Source organism: Caretta caretta, chromosome 2, assembly GCF_965140235.1.
Source record: "Caretta caretta isolate rCarCar2 chromosome 2, rCarCar1.hap1, whole genome shotgun sequence".
Lineage (NCBI taxonomy): Eukaryota > Metazoa > Chordata > Testudines > Cheloniidae > Caretta > Caretta caretta.
The window spans coordinates 40,386,676-40,403,678 of NC_134207.1; the positions used below are offsets into that span (position 1 = coordinate 40,386,676).

The window sequence follows — 17,003 nt, forward strand, 5'->3', positions numbered from 1 at the left end:
ACATGCATCCGATGAAGTGGGTATTCATCCACAAAAGCTTATGCTCCACAGGACTCTTTGTCATATATAATTCTGGTCACCCATATTTAAGAAAGATTAATTCAGACTGGAGCAAGTGAGAGGAGATCTTCTAGGATGATCAGGGAATAGAGGGCCTATCTTATGAGAGGAGACTGGAAGAGCTTGTCCTGTTTAGCCTCACAAAACAAAGGTTAAGAGGGGTCATGACTGTTGTCTATAAATACATTGGGGGTAAACACCAGAGAGCACAAAGAGCTATTTAAGCTAAAGCAGGGTACTCAAACTTAATTGCACCACAACCCCCTTCTGACAACAAAAATTACTACATGACCCCAACAGGGTAGCAATGAGCCTGCCCGAGCCCCACTGCCCTGGGTGGGGGGGCCAAAGCTGAAGCCTAAGGACTTCAGCCGCAGGCAGGGGGCCTGTAACCTGAGCCCCATCGCTGAGGACTGAAGCCCTCGGGCTTCAGCTTTGGCCCCGGATGGTGGGGCTTGGGCTTCAGCCCTGGGCCCCAGCAAGTCTTAGCCAGCCCTAATAACCCCATTAAAATGGGGGCATGACCCACTTTGGGGTTCTGAACCACAGTTTGAGAACCACTGAGCTAAAGGAGTGTTACCATAAGAAGAGGTTACTCACCTTGTGCAGTAACTGAGGTTCTTTGAGATGTGTCCCCTTGTGGGTGCTCCTCTTTAGGTGTTTGTGCGCCCCTGCGCTCATAGTCGGATACTTTTGGTAGCAGTGCCCGGTTGGGTCGCAGATGTGTCATCCCTGTCTCATGCTCTTCCAGACAGTTAACTGACAGTGTGTGACCAACCCCCACACCATTCCTTCTCTACCCTATCCTTCTTTCATTTAAGAAGTTTTCAATTTGGGGTGCTGCTGGATCCTCAATGACACCTGGAAGTACAGGTGGCATCAGGGGCCCAAAGCATCATTTTACAACTGCATCTATTTACCCAGGTCTTTGTTACCCAGGTCTTTGTACTCTGCGGGGGTTCCCCGGGGAGGAGTCACATGGAGGGTTATGTGGGGAGGTCACGTGCCCTCCTTTATGTCCCTCCCATGAGTACAGTACTGGCCAGAAATGATTTCTACTTGCACCACTGTGAGGGAGAGACCACCCCCTCCTTCCCAGCCGCAGCTCAGGGACTGCCATGGCAGGGGAGAGAGGGAGAGACCCCCCCCACCTCCTTCCCAGCGCAGCTCAGGGACTGCCGCAGCAGGAGAGAGAGAGGGCATATCCATTGCATTAGAAAGGTAAGAATACTAATATAAAAATATGAGTTGTGTGCTTTTATTTGTGGAACAAAAAAAGTTAATTATTAAGGTTTTTTTTATATATAGCACTTTTATCCAAAGCGCCTTACAAAAGTTAGCTAATGGTACAGACAACATTTGGAAAGATTATTAAGTGGTGCACCAAGACCCTCAGCAATTTTCAAGCGGTCTGCAAAAAAAAAAGTTTGAGAACCACTGGTCTAGATATATGTAGAGCTGCCTCAGCATAGTGTCCTGATCTAAATAACCTCTATGAAATCAACTCTGGCCAACACTTACCAATGTGTCTAATAACTTTGGGTGCACGCAGGAGGATCAAGACCAGAGTGCTCAGCACCTTGCAGGATTGAGCCCATAATGCCTTAGATGTTTCAAGTTGTGGACCAAAATATTGAGGCATATTAGTGCACATTTATGAATATTTGGGTCTTACCCTATCTGGGCCAGGTATACCCAGGGTCTTTGTCTGCTTCCATTCGTGTTTCCCTTGCCAGTGGGTTGGTCCCTCAGTGAATTGAGTCCTTTTTCACAAATCACTTGCAACCTCCCTTCTTTAAGAGGACACAAAGCGAGGACAACAACCCACCATGAGTGAGCTGGGCTGCCTGGGAAGGGACACCATCAGGGCAGCCAGGGGATCTTTGTGTGTTTTCTCAAATTTATAAGGGTTTAACACACGTTAAAAGTGCTATAAAATAATAAGGTACGTTCACAAAAACCATTTACATAAATTCAATTTGCTTTTTGAATTATTATGGCCACTGCATTACTCCCCTGCCCAGAATACTTGTGGGCCTGATCTGTCATTCAAATACCATGATGACAGGTGTAGTACTAGAGTTATAGTGTACCTGGAATGCATTATTTGTCTTTTAAGAGTATAGTTTATACGTAAAAGATGAAAAGTGTGTATGCACATCTAATTTTTTTAGGGTTAAAACTGACAGTACTCAAAGTTTTAGATACATTGAAAACAATGGAGTTAGATTACTATTCTTTCAATATTAAAGTTTTAGTGCATAAAAAAAATGTTTGGCCCATTTTCACACTCTGTTGTTTTATGGATCCTTTGGGTATGAAGAGACATCTTTCATTTGTGCAGCTAACTTGTGAATGCATTAAAAAAAAAAAAAAAAAAGCAGAGTCAGCCAGAATGATGTTATTCCTGGTTCCAGTACATGCAGTGTAAGTATGACAAATAGTTTTAAAACATATTTGTAAAGAACCATATAATTTATTACAACCTCCAGGCATCAGAAGATTTATATGCTAAACGTTTCATACAGATTTTGCCCAATTGTTGCTGTACTGTTCAAGCAAAAAAAGGTTACTTCCGTGGCAACTTCCCACATAACCTTCTTCTGAAACAATCCAGCTTTGGAAGGCTTAAGAGGGAAATGTGTTATGAGAATAGTGTCCATTTACTTTAAGTGTAAATAGTAATTGTATAAGTCAATTTTATCCTAATGTTATCACTTTTACAATCAGAAAAAGGGTATGTTATTAAAAAGTAAGAAGTGAATGATGCTAACATTTGCTGTTGGTGTAGGAAATGGCAGCTACTTTTCGTTTGGAGACTGCTAAATATCCAGTTACCTCTTTTAGTTATTTATAGGGCTAAACTACCTTTCTCAACTATGCATTAGGAGCCTCTTTTGCCCTGTGTTTATTTCACAGAGTTTAAGACCCAAAGGGACCATTAGATCATCTATATATCACAGGCCATTAAATTTCACTGTGACCCCTGTGTCGAGAGCAATAACTTGGGTTAGACTAAAGCATCTCAGTCCTCAGGAGACTAACTGTTGTGTGCCACAGGCAGAGAACAGGAGAGACCAAAGTGCCACCAGTGGCCGAGGCCCCTGCAATGGCTAAAAACCAGATAAGGTGAAATATGCCCAGATGATCTTCACAGGTGATCTGTGTTCTATGTTGTAGAACAGGGGTAGGCAAACTATGGCCCACGGGCCGGATCCGCGCATCAAGGCTTTGGATCTGGCCTGCAGGATTGCCACCCCTGTGGTGCCACAGGCCCCGCGCTACTCCCAGAAGCAGCCGGCACCACATTCCTGCGGCCTCTGGGTTGAGAGGGGGAAGGAGGGCTCCGCACACTGCCCTCACCTGTGGGTACCTCCCCCGAAGCTCCCATTGGCCACGGAACCTGAGTCCCCCTGCCACACCCCAACTCCCTGCCGCACCCCACACCCCTCCTGTTCCCCAACCCCCTGCCCTGAGCCCCCTGCTGCACCCTAACTTCCTGCCCTGCGCCCCCCCACACTCCTCCCTGCACCCCTCCCCTGAACCCCCCTGCACTCCGCACCCCAACTCCCTTCCCTGAGCCTCCTCGTACTTCCTGTCAGGGTAGTTAAGCACTAGAACAAATTGCCTAAGGAGGCTGTGGAATCTCCATCATTGGAGGTTTTTAAGAACAGGTGAGAAAAATACTTATCAGGAATGATCTGGTTATTACTTAATCCTGCCGTGAGTGCAGATGACTGGACTAGATGACCCTATTGAGGTCCCCTCCAGTCCTACACTTTTGATTTTAATCCATTCAAAATACTGCTGCAAAGATAACTTTCCTGGCTCATTTGACCATATCACCCCTCTTTGTATCCCTCCACTGACTCCCCTCTCTTCATCACAAACACAAACTACTTGTCTTCACTTTCAAGACCCTTCATGGTCTAACTCCACCCTCCCTACCACATTTTACATGCTACCGAGAGATCAGTTCCCACCTCTCCTCTCCCAGTCATGCCAGCCTTCATTTTAAATTTTCAAACAAGCAACTTTGTGTTTTCTTTTCATGCATGAGAATAATTCCCTGTAAACACCTGCAGAGCCACATCATTGTTTTTCAAAGTCCTCCTTAAAAAACTCATTTGCAGTGAGGCCTACAAAAAAAAACAAAACACACACACCTAACAGTTAGGTAACCAGCATGCTGAGACCACTGCCTATCATGCTGACCAATATTGTCTCAGTGTTTTCTTGTGCTTTCCATCTGGCTGCTGTATCCATCTCTTGTTCCAAGGAGCTTATAATATATGACTTATTGTTCTGTGTTTGTTCAGTGCCTACCACGGCTGGGCCCTGGTCCATGACTGGAGCTCCTAGGGGCTATTGCAATACAAATAATAAACAGCAACAACTTGAGTAGCACTCCTCTATAATGAGAGGATCCAATTTACAGTACTTCGATTTCTTGTGCAGTTGTCTTTCTATGATGTAGCCAGGGATACCAGCAGGGTCCTGGAAGTACTACTACACCATGATATTCGTCAACTAGAAGAGAAGATTCCCTTCCCCGTTCCAAAATCATAGAAGCTAGAGATGGAAAAGAATCTCTACTGAAAATGCCCTGACCTACTATACAGAGTTCTCTCTAAGAAGCACAGATGGACCCTCACACGTGCCAAAGGCAAGTGGTCTGAAGCAGAAAGGAGAAATATAAAAGCCCAAGTGTCAAATTTTGGGGTTCAATCCAGACCACAGAGAGATTGTGTCATCACTTGTCCTGTAATCCTGGGTGCCTTAAAATGCTCTGTTGCTGTGGCACCCTGTCTGGATGCCCCCAGCCAGCACAGAAGCATGTACTAAGGATCTGGGCGTTGAGTAGCCCTGGTTCAGCAGCTCTGTCTCCAGTAGCCTGCTTGTTGCACCACAGTCACACGCTGGTCACCACCAGCCAAGTGACCAACACAACTCCAGTCCCAAATTTCCCCAAAACCATCTGCCCTGAAACATCCAGCCCTCTCCTAGAACATTCAGAGGAGTAATAAGGCCCATTGCTCCTTTAAAGAGACAAAAGCACAGGAGCTTGTTCCTTTAACTGGAGTTGTTAATCACTTCAAGTCAAACACAGCACTGGGTTGATTTAGAATAAAACTAAAACAAGTTTATTTAATCAAAAAGGGAGTTTGAGATTTAAAACAGAAGGCATAAAGTCAGAAATGGTTAAAACAAAAGTGAAAAATGCTTTCTAGTGATTAAGACTTAATAAAACTACAATCTTGGTTCCAGGTCAGAGTCTTACCACATCTCTTTCCAGCCAGGTGACTGACCACCTTGGTCAGGATCTCCCAGAAAGTCCAAAGTGCTCGGTTTCTGTGTCTTCTCAGGTGAAAGATAACTTGGGATTCTTTGCCACTCTCTTTTATAATTCAGTGAACTTTCGGAATGTATCCTTCTCAAAGTTCAGTTCCCTTGCTTTGAGGAAAGGTGCCATGGAGTCTAATGGAGAAAGTCCCATGCTGGTTTCTTCGCTGCTGGTGCTTTCTGTAATGCAAACTATCTGTCCCTGCAGCCTCCAAAATGCCAATGAATGGCCACCTGACTATGATTGCACCTGGATGGAGGTTTTGATCTTTCCTTTATCTGGAAAAAGCCTGTTTATCCATTCCCCATTATGTGGTTCAAGCACATTTTAGTCCTATATTTCTTTCACATTTATACAGTCCTTTGAGTATTTATCGTACATACACCACACACAAATATTAATGATCAGTGTTACGGGTTTTCCAATGATACCTTACATGACAACTATTAGGTACAGATTATGACATAAGTGAGTTGGGGTACACTGAACTGATCAGGCAAGCTGAAACTCGCTATCTGATACTAGCGAGCCCCTTGCCTCTGGCATTGGAATGCTTTTATGGTCACTTATTGGGTGTTCACCCCACACCAACCCTGAAAGGGTTAATGAAGCTGAGAAACGGCCAGTTAGTGAGATAGCTCACATATGAGGGGTTTAGGATGGAGAAGCAACCCCTGGTTGGACAATGAAGCTGGGCTCATATAAAGCCAGGAAGCTGGCAACAGAAATGGCTGAAGTGAGGCAGTTTACAGAGATCCTCTGCTCATTAGAGAGGAGAGAAGGAAAGCCAAGGAAAGAGTAGAACCCCTAGGAGCCTGGCCCTCAGGGAAGGGTGCAGCCAGAAAAGAGAAGCGTGGATAAGAAAGCCTGTGGGAGGTAGAGTAGGAAGCAGCCCAGAGAGGGAGCAGCAAGGCTGGGAACTGAGCAGAACTTGGCTGCATGTTGTAGGGTTCCTGGGATGGAACCCAAAATGGTGGCCGGGCCTGGGTTCCCCTACCAGCCACTTATAGAATGGCATTGCCTGAACAGCAGGTGCAGTGAGACTCTATATCCCGGAAGGCCAAGTCACAAAGAGGAAGCTATAGTTCCTGGAATGAGAGCAGCCACAGAGTAAGAGAGAGAACACTTAGAGCGAACTCAAGGGGAGGGGTCGGATGTGGAAGAGAGCGAATTCCCCGGAGCAGCTATGAGGAGGTGCCAACTGCAGTGGGTGAGTCTACCCGGTGACAGTCATACAAAGATAAAAGCAATTGACTTAAGAGTCACAAGACATCTAAACTCAAATAGGATTCTCTCCCAGAGCAAGAACTGCACAGCAGTAGCCTATGTGAACTGACAAGGGGACCAAAGTCCTCCATGCATTCTGCAGATCTCAGAATTCTGCACTGGCCAGAATAAAATTTGTAATGATCTCTGAAAAATACAGTCAAAAGTAGTTCAATATGTAAACGAGGCTGGAAGAGCAGGCAAACACAATCTCTAGGAGAGCGGGAGTTTAAACCAATACATCCTAGAAATGATCTTCAGAGAGTAGGGAACATCTCAAATTGCCCTCTTCATGTCAAGCTGCAACAAGAAACTAGGTCTCTATTTCCAGGCACTAGGACAAAAAGGAGCGGAGAACAGATGTAATCTCTTCAGCAGACCAATATTGTCCCTTCCCATTCCCTTTCAGTCAGCGTAGCCCAGAAAAATCAGGAAAGAATGAGATAGTGCTGATAGCTTCTTGCCTTCTAGTAGGGGGACACCATGCAGTTCATGCCCTTTTAAAAAAGGATGTTTGCTACCAAAATCTCAACAGTGCTACCTCCATGTCATTGAGGGACTGGGGCCATTTCACAGTAGCACTTCACTTCTGAACTGGTGGATGAATCTGTTATGAGAAGACAAAGATACAGAACAAAATATTATTTTACACATCTTTGTGATATTGTTTTAGCCCGCTTGGCTGTATAATCAATGTCAATACATTGGCTTACATTGTGAAGGCTCCCTTTAGAATACAGAAAGTTAGAACATGTATTATTTTAATGAAAGCATAGATTGAAGGCTACAACAAAATCCACAGGAAGATCCTAAATCCTCCAACACTCTGGATTTTTCAACAGCCTGGATTTGGATTGACCCTAATAATGTGTATACTTAGCACCTAGAATCACATGTATAAGATCCATAGAAAATACAATTTACCAGCTGTGCAAGTATTTTTCTAATGACTCAGACTCTGCTTTTTTGTTATTATATAAAAAATGTGATGCTTTAAACTGAGCAGCATAAATTACAAAATTGCTTCTCTGCAGTAATATAATGTAAATTTTTCCTTTAGTTTGTATAGCTTAAAAAGGGGTATAAAAATTTCATGTATCCACTACACCTCCTAGACTTTGGTTATTCTCAATGGTGGGAGACATTCAGCTCATCATTGAAGATAAATCCTGCTCTTTCTATAATTGAAATAGCACCAGTTCTGCTGTGTCTGGAGGTATCTGTGCCCATTGAAAAGGGCCAGTATTTGCTTCTAAACATATAATCATTTTGGGAAACAACAAACAGTATACCTCGGTTGATTCTGGTAATTCTTGTGAATGTCCTATGACAGAAAATTCACTTAAAGGTCCATTTTTGAGGCAATATCTCAACAGGCAGAAGTATATGGTCTCAAAGGACAGGAAGCAGTGTGTATATTTTCTCATCATTAAGGGCCCAGTTCTACTCCCTAGGGCAGTTGGAGCAGGATCAAGCCCTACATAAAGACAGCCATATGGGATTGAGAAAGCATTTATTGCATATTCATAATAAAATGCTTACCTGCAATTTTTTCCAAAACATTGAATAATGAGATGTACAACAGCAAAAACAGCTTTCAAAATAGAAACAATAGATAAATGTTATTGTGATCAGGTGCCTAGAATGAACCATATTGAGAATGCCATGCTCAGGGCAGACTGCAAGAAACAGGCAGACAATCCCCTAAAACTGGTGGTTTATTCTATAATTAGATTCACTAAACCAGTAGCAAAAAAAGCTTCTGAAGCACCACACTGGTTAACAAGAAGCCAGACACAGTCCTCCCCTTAGGCATTCCAGCCCTTGATTCCCATCTAGACAAACTGGTCTAATATAGTGAGAGGTTACTGAAAACCCAATTCACCAGATGTGAGCTTCCACCAATCCCAAAGGATCAGACACTTCCCCCCCAAGGTCAATATATATTTCAGATCTTACCCAAATATCATGCTGTCAGCCAATCCTTAGCAAACTAACTACAAATTTATTAATAAAAGAATAGAGTTCTAAATGGTTAAAAGACTATATACATGCAAATGATTGCAAAGTCCTTAGATCAAGTTTATAACAGTGATGGAATAGTCTGCTGGCTTCAAAAAGTCTCTCTGATAACTTCCAAAAGATTCAAAGGTCCTCAGTCCATTGTTCAAAATACTCCTTTTAGTTGTAAATCCACAGTCCAAAGAACTGGAACAGGAATGAGGCAAAAATGGAGATCTCGGTGTCTTTTATATCCTCTGCCATGTGCATGGAATGTTACTGTCCCAGACAATGCTCACAGCCCCTGTGTATGGAAAGTTACTGACAAAGATGGAGTCTGAGGTCACATAAACACATCACATGCCCTTACATGTTTTGCTGAATCACAGGGATGGCCATTGGCTCCTTGCTGTCTGAGGCATCCTCAGGAAGAGCTATCTGGAGAGTTGATTCTTCTTAATGGCCCATCAAGCTTGAATAGCCTATTCACAATGGGCTGGCGAGACTGGTTTTAAACACTTCTTCCAGTGATGTTGCTATGGGTGCTCCATCGTACATGCAGCAACGCCCTTCGTGTCTGAGATCAGAGATCTTCATCAACAGTGCCCATTGGACTACACATGCACACCTCCCCCCTCTTGCACCATAAGCGAGATGTATATCTCGTGCTGTGCGGTCTGACCGCTCCCTGGTTCCTTCTCTTCCACCTTTGGTCTGGGACGGAATCCGCAGTAGAGCCTGCTTCTCCCTTTGCCTCCTTATATAGTGCCTTACCGTTAGTTTTAGTGTAGTTTAATACTTTCTTCTTCTTCCCTCTAACTCCAAAATTCCCCCCCTCCCCGACTTTACCTTAATTGTTACTTCATAGCTTATGTTTTCATTTCCCTGCTTCCCTCCCATCTCAACGGGGAAGCTTCCCCCCCCCCCCCCCGTCCCCATCCTTATGCCCAGATCTCCTGGATTTAAGAGGTGGGTCTCTTGTTGGGTTACATTCCTGGTAATGGATGAACACCTGCAGTGTATTTGATCTCTGGAAGAGGAAAACGTCCCACAAGTGTTCCCACTGACATGACTTGACTGCCATGGCCAGAAAACCATGCAGGTCTACAGCCCTCGGCACGGTCTTCAGCTCTGGAGACCAAGACAGACCAACTTCTGGGAGCTACAGCACCAACAATACCTCTAGGACCAGCTTCCTTTATGGCACCAAGGAAGTCCTTGGCACTGAGCAAGTCTTCAGCTCCACCTGCTGGCTGCTCAGGAGAATGCATCTCTCCCTCAGCACTATGTCATGCACCAGTGCAGACAACGCTCCTTCCTCCTACCCAAGGATTCAGATGCCCTAAAGACCTACTTATATTGGACATGCCCAAGTCACCATTGCTTAGACATTACCTCCCCCACTTCCACCCTCCTCTCTGGACTTCCCTTTCTCCTTTGAAGACAGCACCCCCCCTTCCTCAGCAATGAGGGAGGAGGAGGAATGCCCCATCACACGCAAACGGCTTCCTCTATACATCCTCATGATTCACAGTCCATACCAGAACCCTGGTATGAACCACCATGGATGCAATCCCACATTGTCCATACTGGGATTACTGGGCCATCTACAGGGCATTTCTCTTCTTCCCCTAATGAAGCTATGATGCCTCCACCTCCTACTGCTGATGACGACTTCAAGCATTTTCAAGAATTTTGCAGGATTGCAGACACCCTCCAGATTTCTTTGGAGGAGGTGCAAGACAAGCAACATAAACTACTCAATATCCTGCACACATCCTCATCCTCCACAATAGCATGCCCTATTAATGATGCCCTTCTCGATTGCACTAAAGTGCTCTGGCAGACCCCATGGTCCATCCCTCTGACTTGCAAATGGGCAGACAAAAAATATGTTCCTGCAAAAGATATGGAATTTCTTTTCTCTCATCCTACTTCAAATTTCTTAGTAGTTAATATGGTGCAAGATAAAAAGATGCCAATATCAACCTTGATCCACCTGTCAGGTTCTTGATAAAGTATGCGCAGTTACACATGCAATGTCTTCAGGCTTGGCTATGTACAGTAGATGTAGCTCACAGGCACAGCCTGCAAAAACTCTTCTTATCCATGCCCATGAAGCTCAAGGACTCCTACTCTGGTGGACACAGCCCAAGAACAGTTGTGTTGGAGTTCCTTTCCTTCAACTGGCACCCACCATGATTCTAACAACAGATGCCTCCTTAATCTGCTGGGGAGCGCACCTTCACACTCATACAATGCAGGGCAGATGGTCCTTAACCAAATCCACCCTACAAATCAACCTCCTGGAGCTACGAGTGGTCCACAATGCCTGCTGACATTTCCTCTCACCGATTTCACATTCCACCATCAGGGTATGTCTACACTATAAAATTAGGTCGAATTTATAGAAGTCAGTTTTGTAGAAAGCGTTTTTATACACTTGATTGTGCGTGTCCCCATACAAATGCTCTAAGTGCATGTAGTCGGCGGAGTGTGTCCACAGTACCGAGGCAACCGTCAACTTCTGGAGCGTTGCAGTGTGGGTGGCTATCCCACAGTTCCCGCAGTCTCCGCTGCCCATTTGAATTCTGGGTAGAAATCCCAGTGCCTGATGGGGCTAAAACGTTGTTGCGGGTGGTTCTGGGTACATATCGTCAGGCCCCCGTTCTCTCCCTCCCTCCCTCCATGAAAGCAAGGGCAGACAATCGTTTTGCGCCTTTTTTCCTGAGTTACCTGTGCAGACGCCATATCATGGCAAGCATGGAGCCCGCTCAGCTCACTCTCACCGTACATCTCCTGGGTGCTGTCAGATGTGGTACTGCATTGCTACACAGCAGCAGCAACCCATTGCCTTGTGGCAGCAGATGGTACAATAGGCCTGAAAACCATCCTCATCATGTCCGAGGTGCTCCTGGCCGCCTCGGTAAGGTTGGTCAGGAGCGCCTGGGCAGATATGGGTGCAGGGACTAGAGTGACTCAACCAGGTCATTCTCTTTAGTCCTGCAAGCAGTCCTATTGTACCATCTTATGGTGAGCAGGCAGGAGATGTGGCTGGCTAGCAGTCCTATTGTACCATCTTCTGCTGGGCAGGCATGAGATGAGGATAGCTAGCAGTCCTATTGCACCATCTTCTGCCGAGCAGCCAGGAGATGTGGATGGCTTGCAGTCCTTCTGCACTGTCTGCTGCCAGCCAAAGATGTAAAAGATAGATGGAGTGGATCAAAACAAGAAATAGACCAGATTTGTTTTGTATTCATTTGCTCCCGTCTCCCACCATGAAGTCCTGCCTGAAATACCAGAGGGAGGGATAGCTTAGTGGGTTGAGCATTGGCCTGCTAAACCCAGGGGTTTGAGTTCAATCCTTGAGGGGGCCATTCTGTGTGACAGGTGATTTTGTTTCTCCTTGATGGAAAGCCACACCCTTTCTTGATTTTAATTCCTGTAAGCCATGTCATCAGTCGCCCCTCCCTCCATCAGGGCAATGGCAGACAATCGTTCCGCGCCTTTTTTCTGTGCAGACGACACACCACAGCAAGCATGAAGCCCACTCAGCTCACTTTGGCAATTAGGAGCACATTAAACTCCACACGCATTATCCAGCAGTATATGCAGCACCAGAACCTGGCAAAGCAATACCGGGTGAGTAGGCGATGTCAGCGTGGTGCCGAGAGTGATGAGGACATGGACACAGACTTCTCTCAAAACATGGGCCCTGCCAACATGGGCATTATGGTGCCAATGGGGCAGGTTCATGTGGTAGAACGCCGATTCTGGGCTCGGGAAACAAGCACAAACTGGTGGTACTGCACAGTGTTGCTGGTCTGGGATGATTCCCAGTGGTTGCAAAACTTTTGCATGCGTAAGGGCACTTTCATGGAACTCTGTGACTTCCTTCCCCCTGCCCTGAAGCACATGAATACCAAGATGAGAGCAGCCTTCACACTTGAGAAGCGAGTGGCAATAGCCCTGTGGAAGCTTGCAATGCCAGACAGCTATGGGTCCATCGGGAATCAATTTGGAGTGGGCAAATCTACTGTGGGCACTGCTGTGAGGCAAGTAGCCAATGCAATCAAAGGTCTGCTGATATCAAGGGTAGTGACCCTGGGAAACGTGCAGGTCAAACTGGATGGCTTTGCTGCAATAGGATTCCCTAACTGTGGACAGATGGTGGGGTGACAGATGGCACGGGAGCACCAAGCCAGCAAGTATATAAACTACAAGGGGTACTTTTCAACAGTGCTGTAAGCATTGGTGGATCACAAGGGATGTTTCACCAACATGGGATGGCTAGGAAAGGTACATGACACTCGCATCTTCAGGAACTCTGGTCTGTTTCAAAAGCTGCAGGAAGGGACTTTATTCCCAGACCAGAAAATAACTGTTGGGGATGTTGAAATGCCTATAGTTATCCTTGGGGACCCAGCCTCTCCCTTAATGCCATGACTCATGAAGCCATACACAGGCAGCCTGGACAGTAGTCAGGAGCAGTTCAACTACAGGCTGAGCAAGTGCAGAATGGTGGTAGAACGTGCATTTGGATGTTTAAAAGCGTGCTGGCGCAGTTTACTGTCTTGGTTAGACCTCAGCAAAAACCAATATTCCCACTGTTATTACTGCTTGCTGTGTGCTCCACAATATCTGTGAAAGTAAGGGGGAAGACGTTTATGGTGGGGTGGGAGGTTGAGGCAAATCGCCTGGCTGCTGGTTACGCGCAGCTAGACACCAGGGTGGTTAGAGCACAGGAGGGCATGGTTAATCAGAGAAGCTTTGAAAACCAGTTTCAGGAATGGCCAGGCTACAGTGTGAAAGTTCTGTTTGTTTCTCCTTGACAAAACCCCCCACCCCCTTGGTTCACTCTACTTCCCTGTAAGCTAACCACCCTCCCTTCCCCCCTTCGATCACCCCTTGCAGAAGCAATAAAGTCATTGTTGCTTCACATTCATGCATTCTTTATTCATTCAATCACACAAATAGGGGGATAACTGCCAAGGTAGCCTGGGAGGGGTAGTGGAGGAGAGAAGCACCAGGAGGGGTGGTGGAGGAGAGAAGGACAAGCACTTTCAAACTTTAAAAAAGTTATTGAATGCCAGCTTTCTGTTGCTTGGGCAATCTTCTGGGGTGGAATTGCTGAAGGCCGCCCCACCATGTTCTTGGGCATCTGGGTGAGGAGGCTATGGAACTTGGGGAGGAGGGCGGTTGGTTACAAAGGGGCTGTAGCGGTCTGCGCTCCTGCTGCCTTTCCTGCAGCTCAGCCATACGCTGGAGTATATTAGTTTGATCCTCCAGCAGCCTCAGCATTGAATCCTGCCTCCTCTCATCACGCTACCGCCACCTTTCAGCTTTAGCCCACCACCTCTCCTCCTGGTCATTTTGTGCTTTCCTGCACTCTGACATTGTTTGCCTCCACGCATTCATCTGTGCTCTGTCAGTGTGGGAGGACAGCATGAGCTCAAAACATTTCATCGCGAGTTTTTTTTTTTTTTTGCCTTCTAATCTTTGCCAGCCTCTGGGAAGGAGAAGATCCTGTGATCCTTGAAACATATGCAGCTGGTGGAGAAAAAAAAAAGGGACAGTGGTATTTAAAAAAAAAAAAAGACATTTTGTAGAACAATGGGTACACTCCTTCACGGTCAACCTTGCTCTTAACATTACATACATAGGACATGTGCTTTTGTTCCAAGTCGCATTTTGCCTCCCCCCCCCCCCACCATGTGGCTAGCCCCTCCCCATGGCTAACAGTGGGGAACATTTCTGTTCAGCCACAGACAAACAGTCCAGCAGGAACGGGCACCTCTGAGCGTCCCCTGAAGAAAAGCACCATATTTCAATCACTCTCCTGAGGATAACACAGAGTGAAAGAACGGATATTGTTTGAATGCCAGCAAACGTACACTGCAATGCTTTGTTCTGCAATGATTCCTGAGTATGCGCTATTGGCCTGGAGTGGTAAAGTGTCCTATCATGGTGGATGGAATAAGGCTGCCCTCCCCAGAAACCTTTTGCCAAGGCTTTGGGAGTACATCCTGCAAATGCCTACATCCTCATCCTGCAAATGCCAGGGCAAATAAATCAATCATTAAACATGCTTGCTTTTGAACCCTGTATAGTATTTTAGAAAAGGTACACTCAGAGGTCCCCTCTCTGCCTGGTGGGTCTGGGAGGCAGCCTTGGGTGGGTTCGGGGGGGTACTGGCTCCAGGTCCAGGGTGAGAGCCAGGAACTGTTTGTCGGGAAAACTGGTTTCTCTGCTTGCTTGCTGTGAGCTATCATCTTCCTTGTCCCCAAAACCTGATTCTGCGTTGCCTCCATCTCCATTAAAGGGAGTCAAACAACACGGCTGGGGTAGTGGTGGCTGAACCCCCTAAAATGGCATGCAGCTCATCATAGAGGTGGCATGTTTGGGGCTCTGACCTGGAGCGGCCGTTTGCCTCTCTGGTTTTCTGGTAGGCTTGCCTCAGCTCCTTAAGTTTCATGTGGCACTGCTTTGGGTCCCTGTTAGGGCCTCTGTCCTTCATGTCCTGGGAGATTGACAAATGTTTTGGCATTTCGAAAACTGGAACGGAGTTCTGATAGCATGGATTCCTCTCCCCATAAGGTGATCAGATCCTGTAGCTCCTGTTTGGTCCATGCTGGAGCTCTTTTGCTATTCTGGGACTCCATCATGATCACCTCTGCTGATGAGTTCTGCATGGTCACCTGCAGCTTGCCACACTGGCCAAACAGGTAATTGAAATTCAAAAGTTCGTGGACCTTTTCCTGTCTACCTGGCCAGTGCATCTGAGTTGAGAGTGCTGTCCAGAGCAGTCACAATGGAGCACTCTGGGATAGCTCCTGGAGGCCAATACTATCTAATTGCATCCACAATACCTCAAATTCGACCCAGCAAGGCTGATTTCAGCGCTAATCCCCTTGTCGGGGGTGGAGTAAGGAAATCGATCTTAAGAGCCCTTTAAGTCGAAAAAAGGGCTTTGTTGTGTGGATGGGTGCAGGGTTAAATCGATTGAATGCTCCTAAGTCAACCTCAACTTCTAGTGAAGACCAGGGCTCAGAGTCATGACGGACTATATTGCCTGCATATTTTACAAAACAGGCAAGGCAGATCAAGGTCCCAGTCTTTATGCTTGGAGGCACTGAAATTATGGAACTGGTGTATCCAACGTGACACCACCACCTCAGCCACATAACTCCCTGGACATCAGAACACCACTCTGGATTCATTGAGCAGGAGATTCTCCCATGATAACAAGTGGCAACTGGATATGTTTATTCTTCAGCTCATCTTCAACTACTCGCGATTCCCTGCCAGAGATCTTTTTGCTGCACTGCAAGACACTTGCTGCTCTCAAGTCTGCTCAAGAGTTGGACTGGGACATAGATCTCTGGGAGACTCATTCTTCATCACATGGGATTCACCACTGCTCTATACCTTCCTTCCCCCTTCTTTTTCAAGTACTCCAGAAGATCCAGAGGGACTGAGCCATGTCATCCTTATAGGTCCAACATGGCCACAAGAGATCTGGTATACTTACCTCCTTTGCATGATTGTATGCTGACTGATCTCTCCATCCAACTTCGTGATTCCTTTCACAGGATGCAGGTCGCATCTCCCACCCCAATCCACAGCTACTACACCTGAAAGCGTGGTTCCTCCATTGTTCTGAGATTTGTTAATAACCTGTTCAGAAGTAATTAAACAGATACTCTTGAATAGCAGATGCAGCATGACTAGATACATCTAGCTCCACAAATGGACTAGATTCCAATGCTGGTGTGCCTCCCATCACTGGGGCACAATGAGCGCTCCACTACCACTTATCCTGAAGTATACTGATACCTTAAATGATTGGAACTCTTTTTGTGTGCATTTGGCAGCCATCACGACTGCCACAGAGGATGGCCACTCCGTCTCCATACCCCCATTCATGAATCATTTCCTGAAGGGCCTCCAAAAGCTTTACCCTCACATATGGGATCCAACCCCAGCCTGGGACCCTGGCCTCATCCAATGCTCTCTTACTAGACCTTCATTCAAACCAATGACAACATGCTCCTACGTTCATTTATCAATTAAAATGGCATTTCTTCTCACCATCACATCTGCCAATGGGTCGGTGAAACTGGAGCCCTTATGGCATATTGCCCCATACACTACCTTCACATCCCAAATTTTTACCTAAGGTACCATCCTCTTTCTATCTTAATCAACCTATCCACCTTCCTTGCTTCTTTCCAAAGACTCATGGTACTGACAGGAGGCAGCACTGCACACCCTGGATGTCAGATGAGCATTAGCTTTTTATCTGGACAGAACTAAACCTTTCTGAAAGCCA

At 46.1% G+C, this 17,003-nt stretch overlaps 1 long non-coding RNA gene across 1 annotated transcript in view; it reads right to left on the minus strand.

Moving 5' to 3' along the window:
- Nucleotides 1–5,181: 5,181 nt before the first annotated feature.
- LOC142070966 (uncharacterized) overlaps nucleotides 5,182–17,003 on the minus strand; it is a 45,396-nt gene continuing 33,574 nt past the window's right edge. The window contains exon 2 of the long non-coding RNA XR_012666911.1: nucleotides 5,182–7,277. This is a non-coding gene — a long non-coding RNA (uncharacterized LOC142070966). The remainder of the gene's footprint in view (nucleotides 7,278–17,003) is intronic.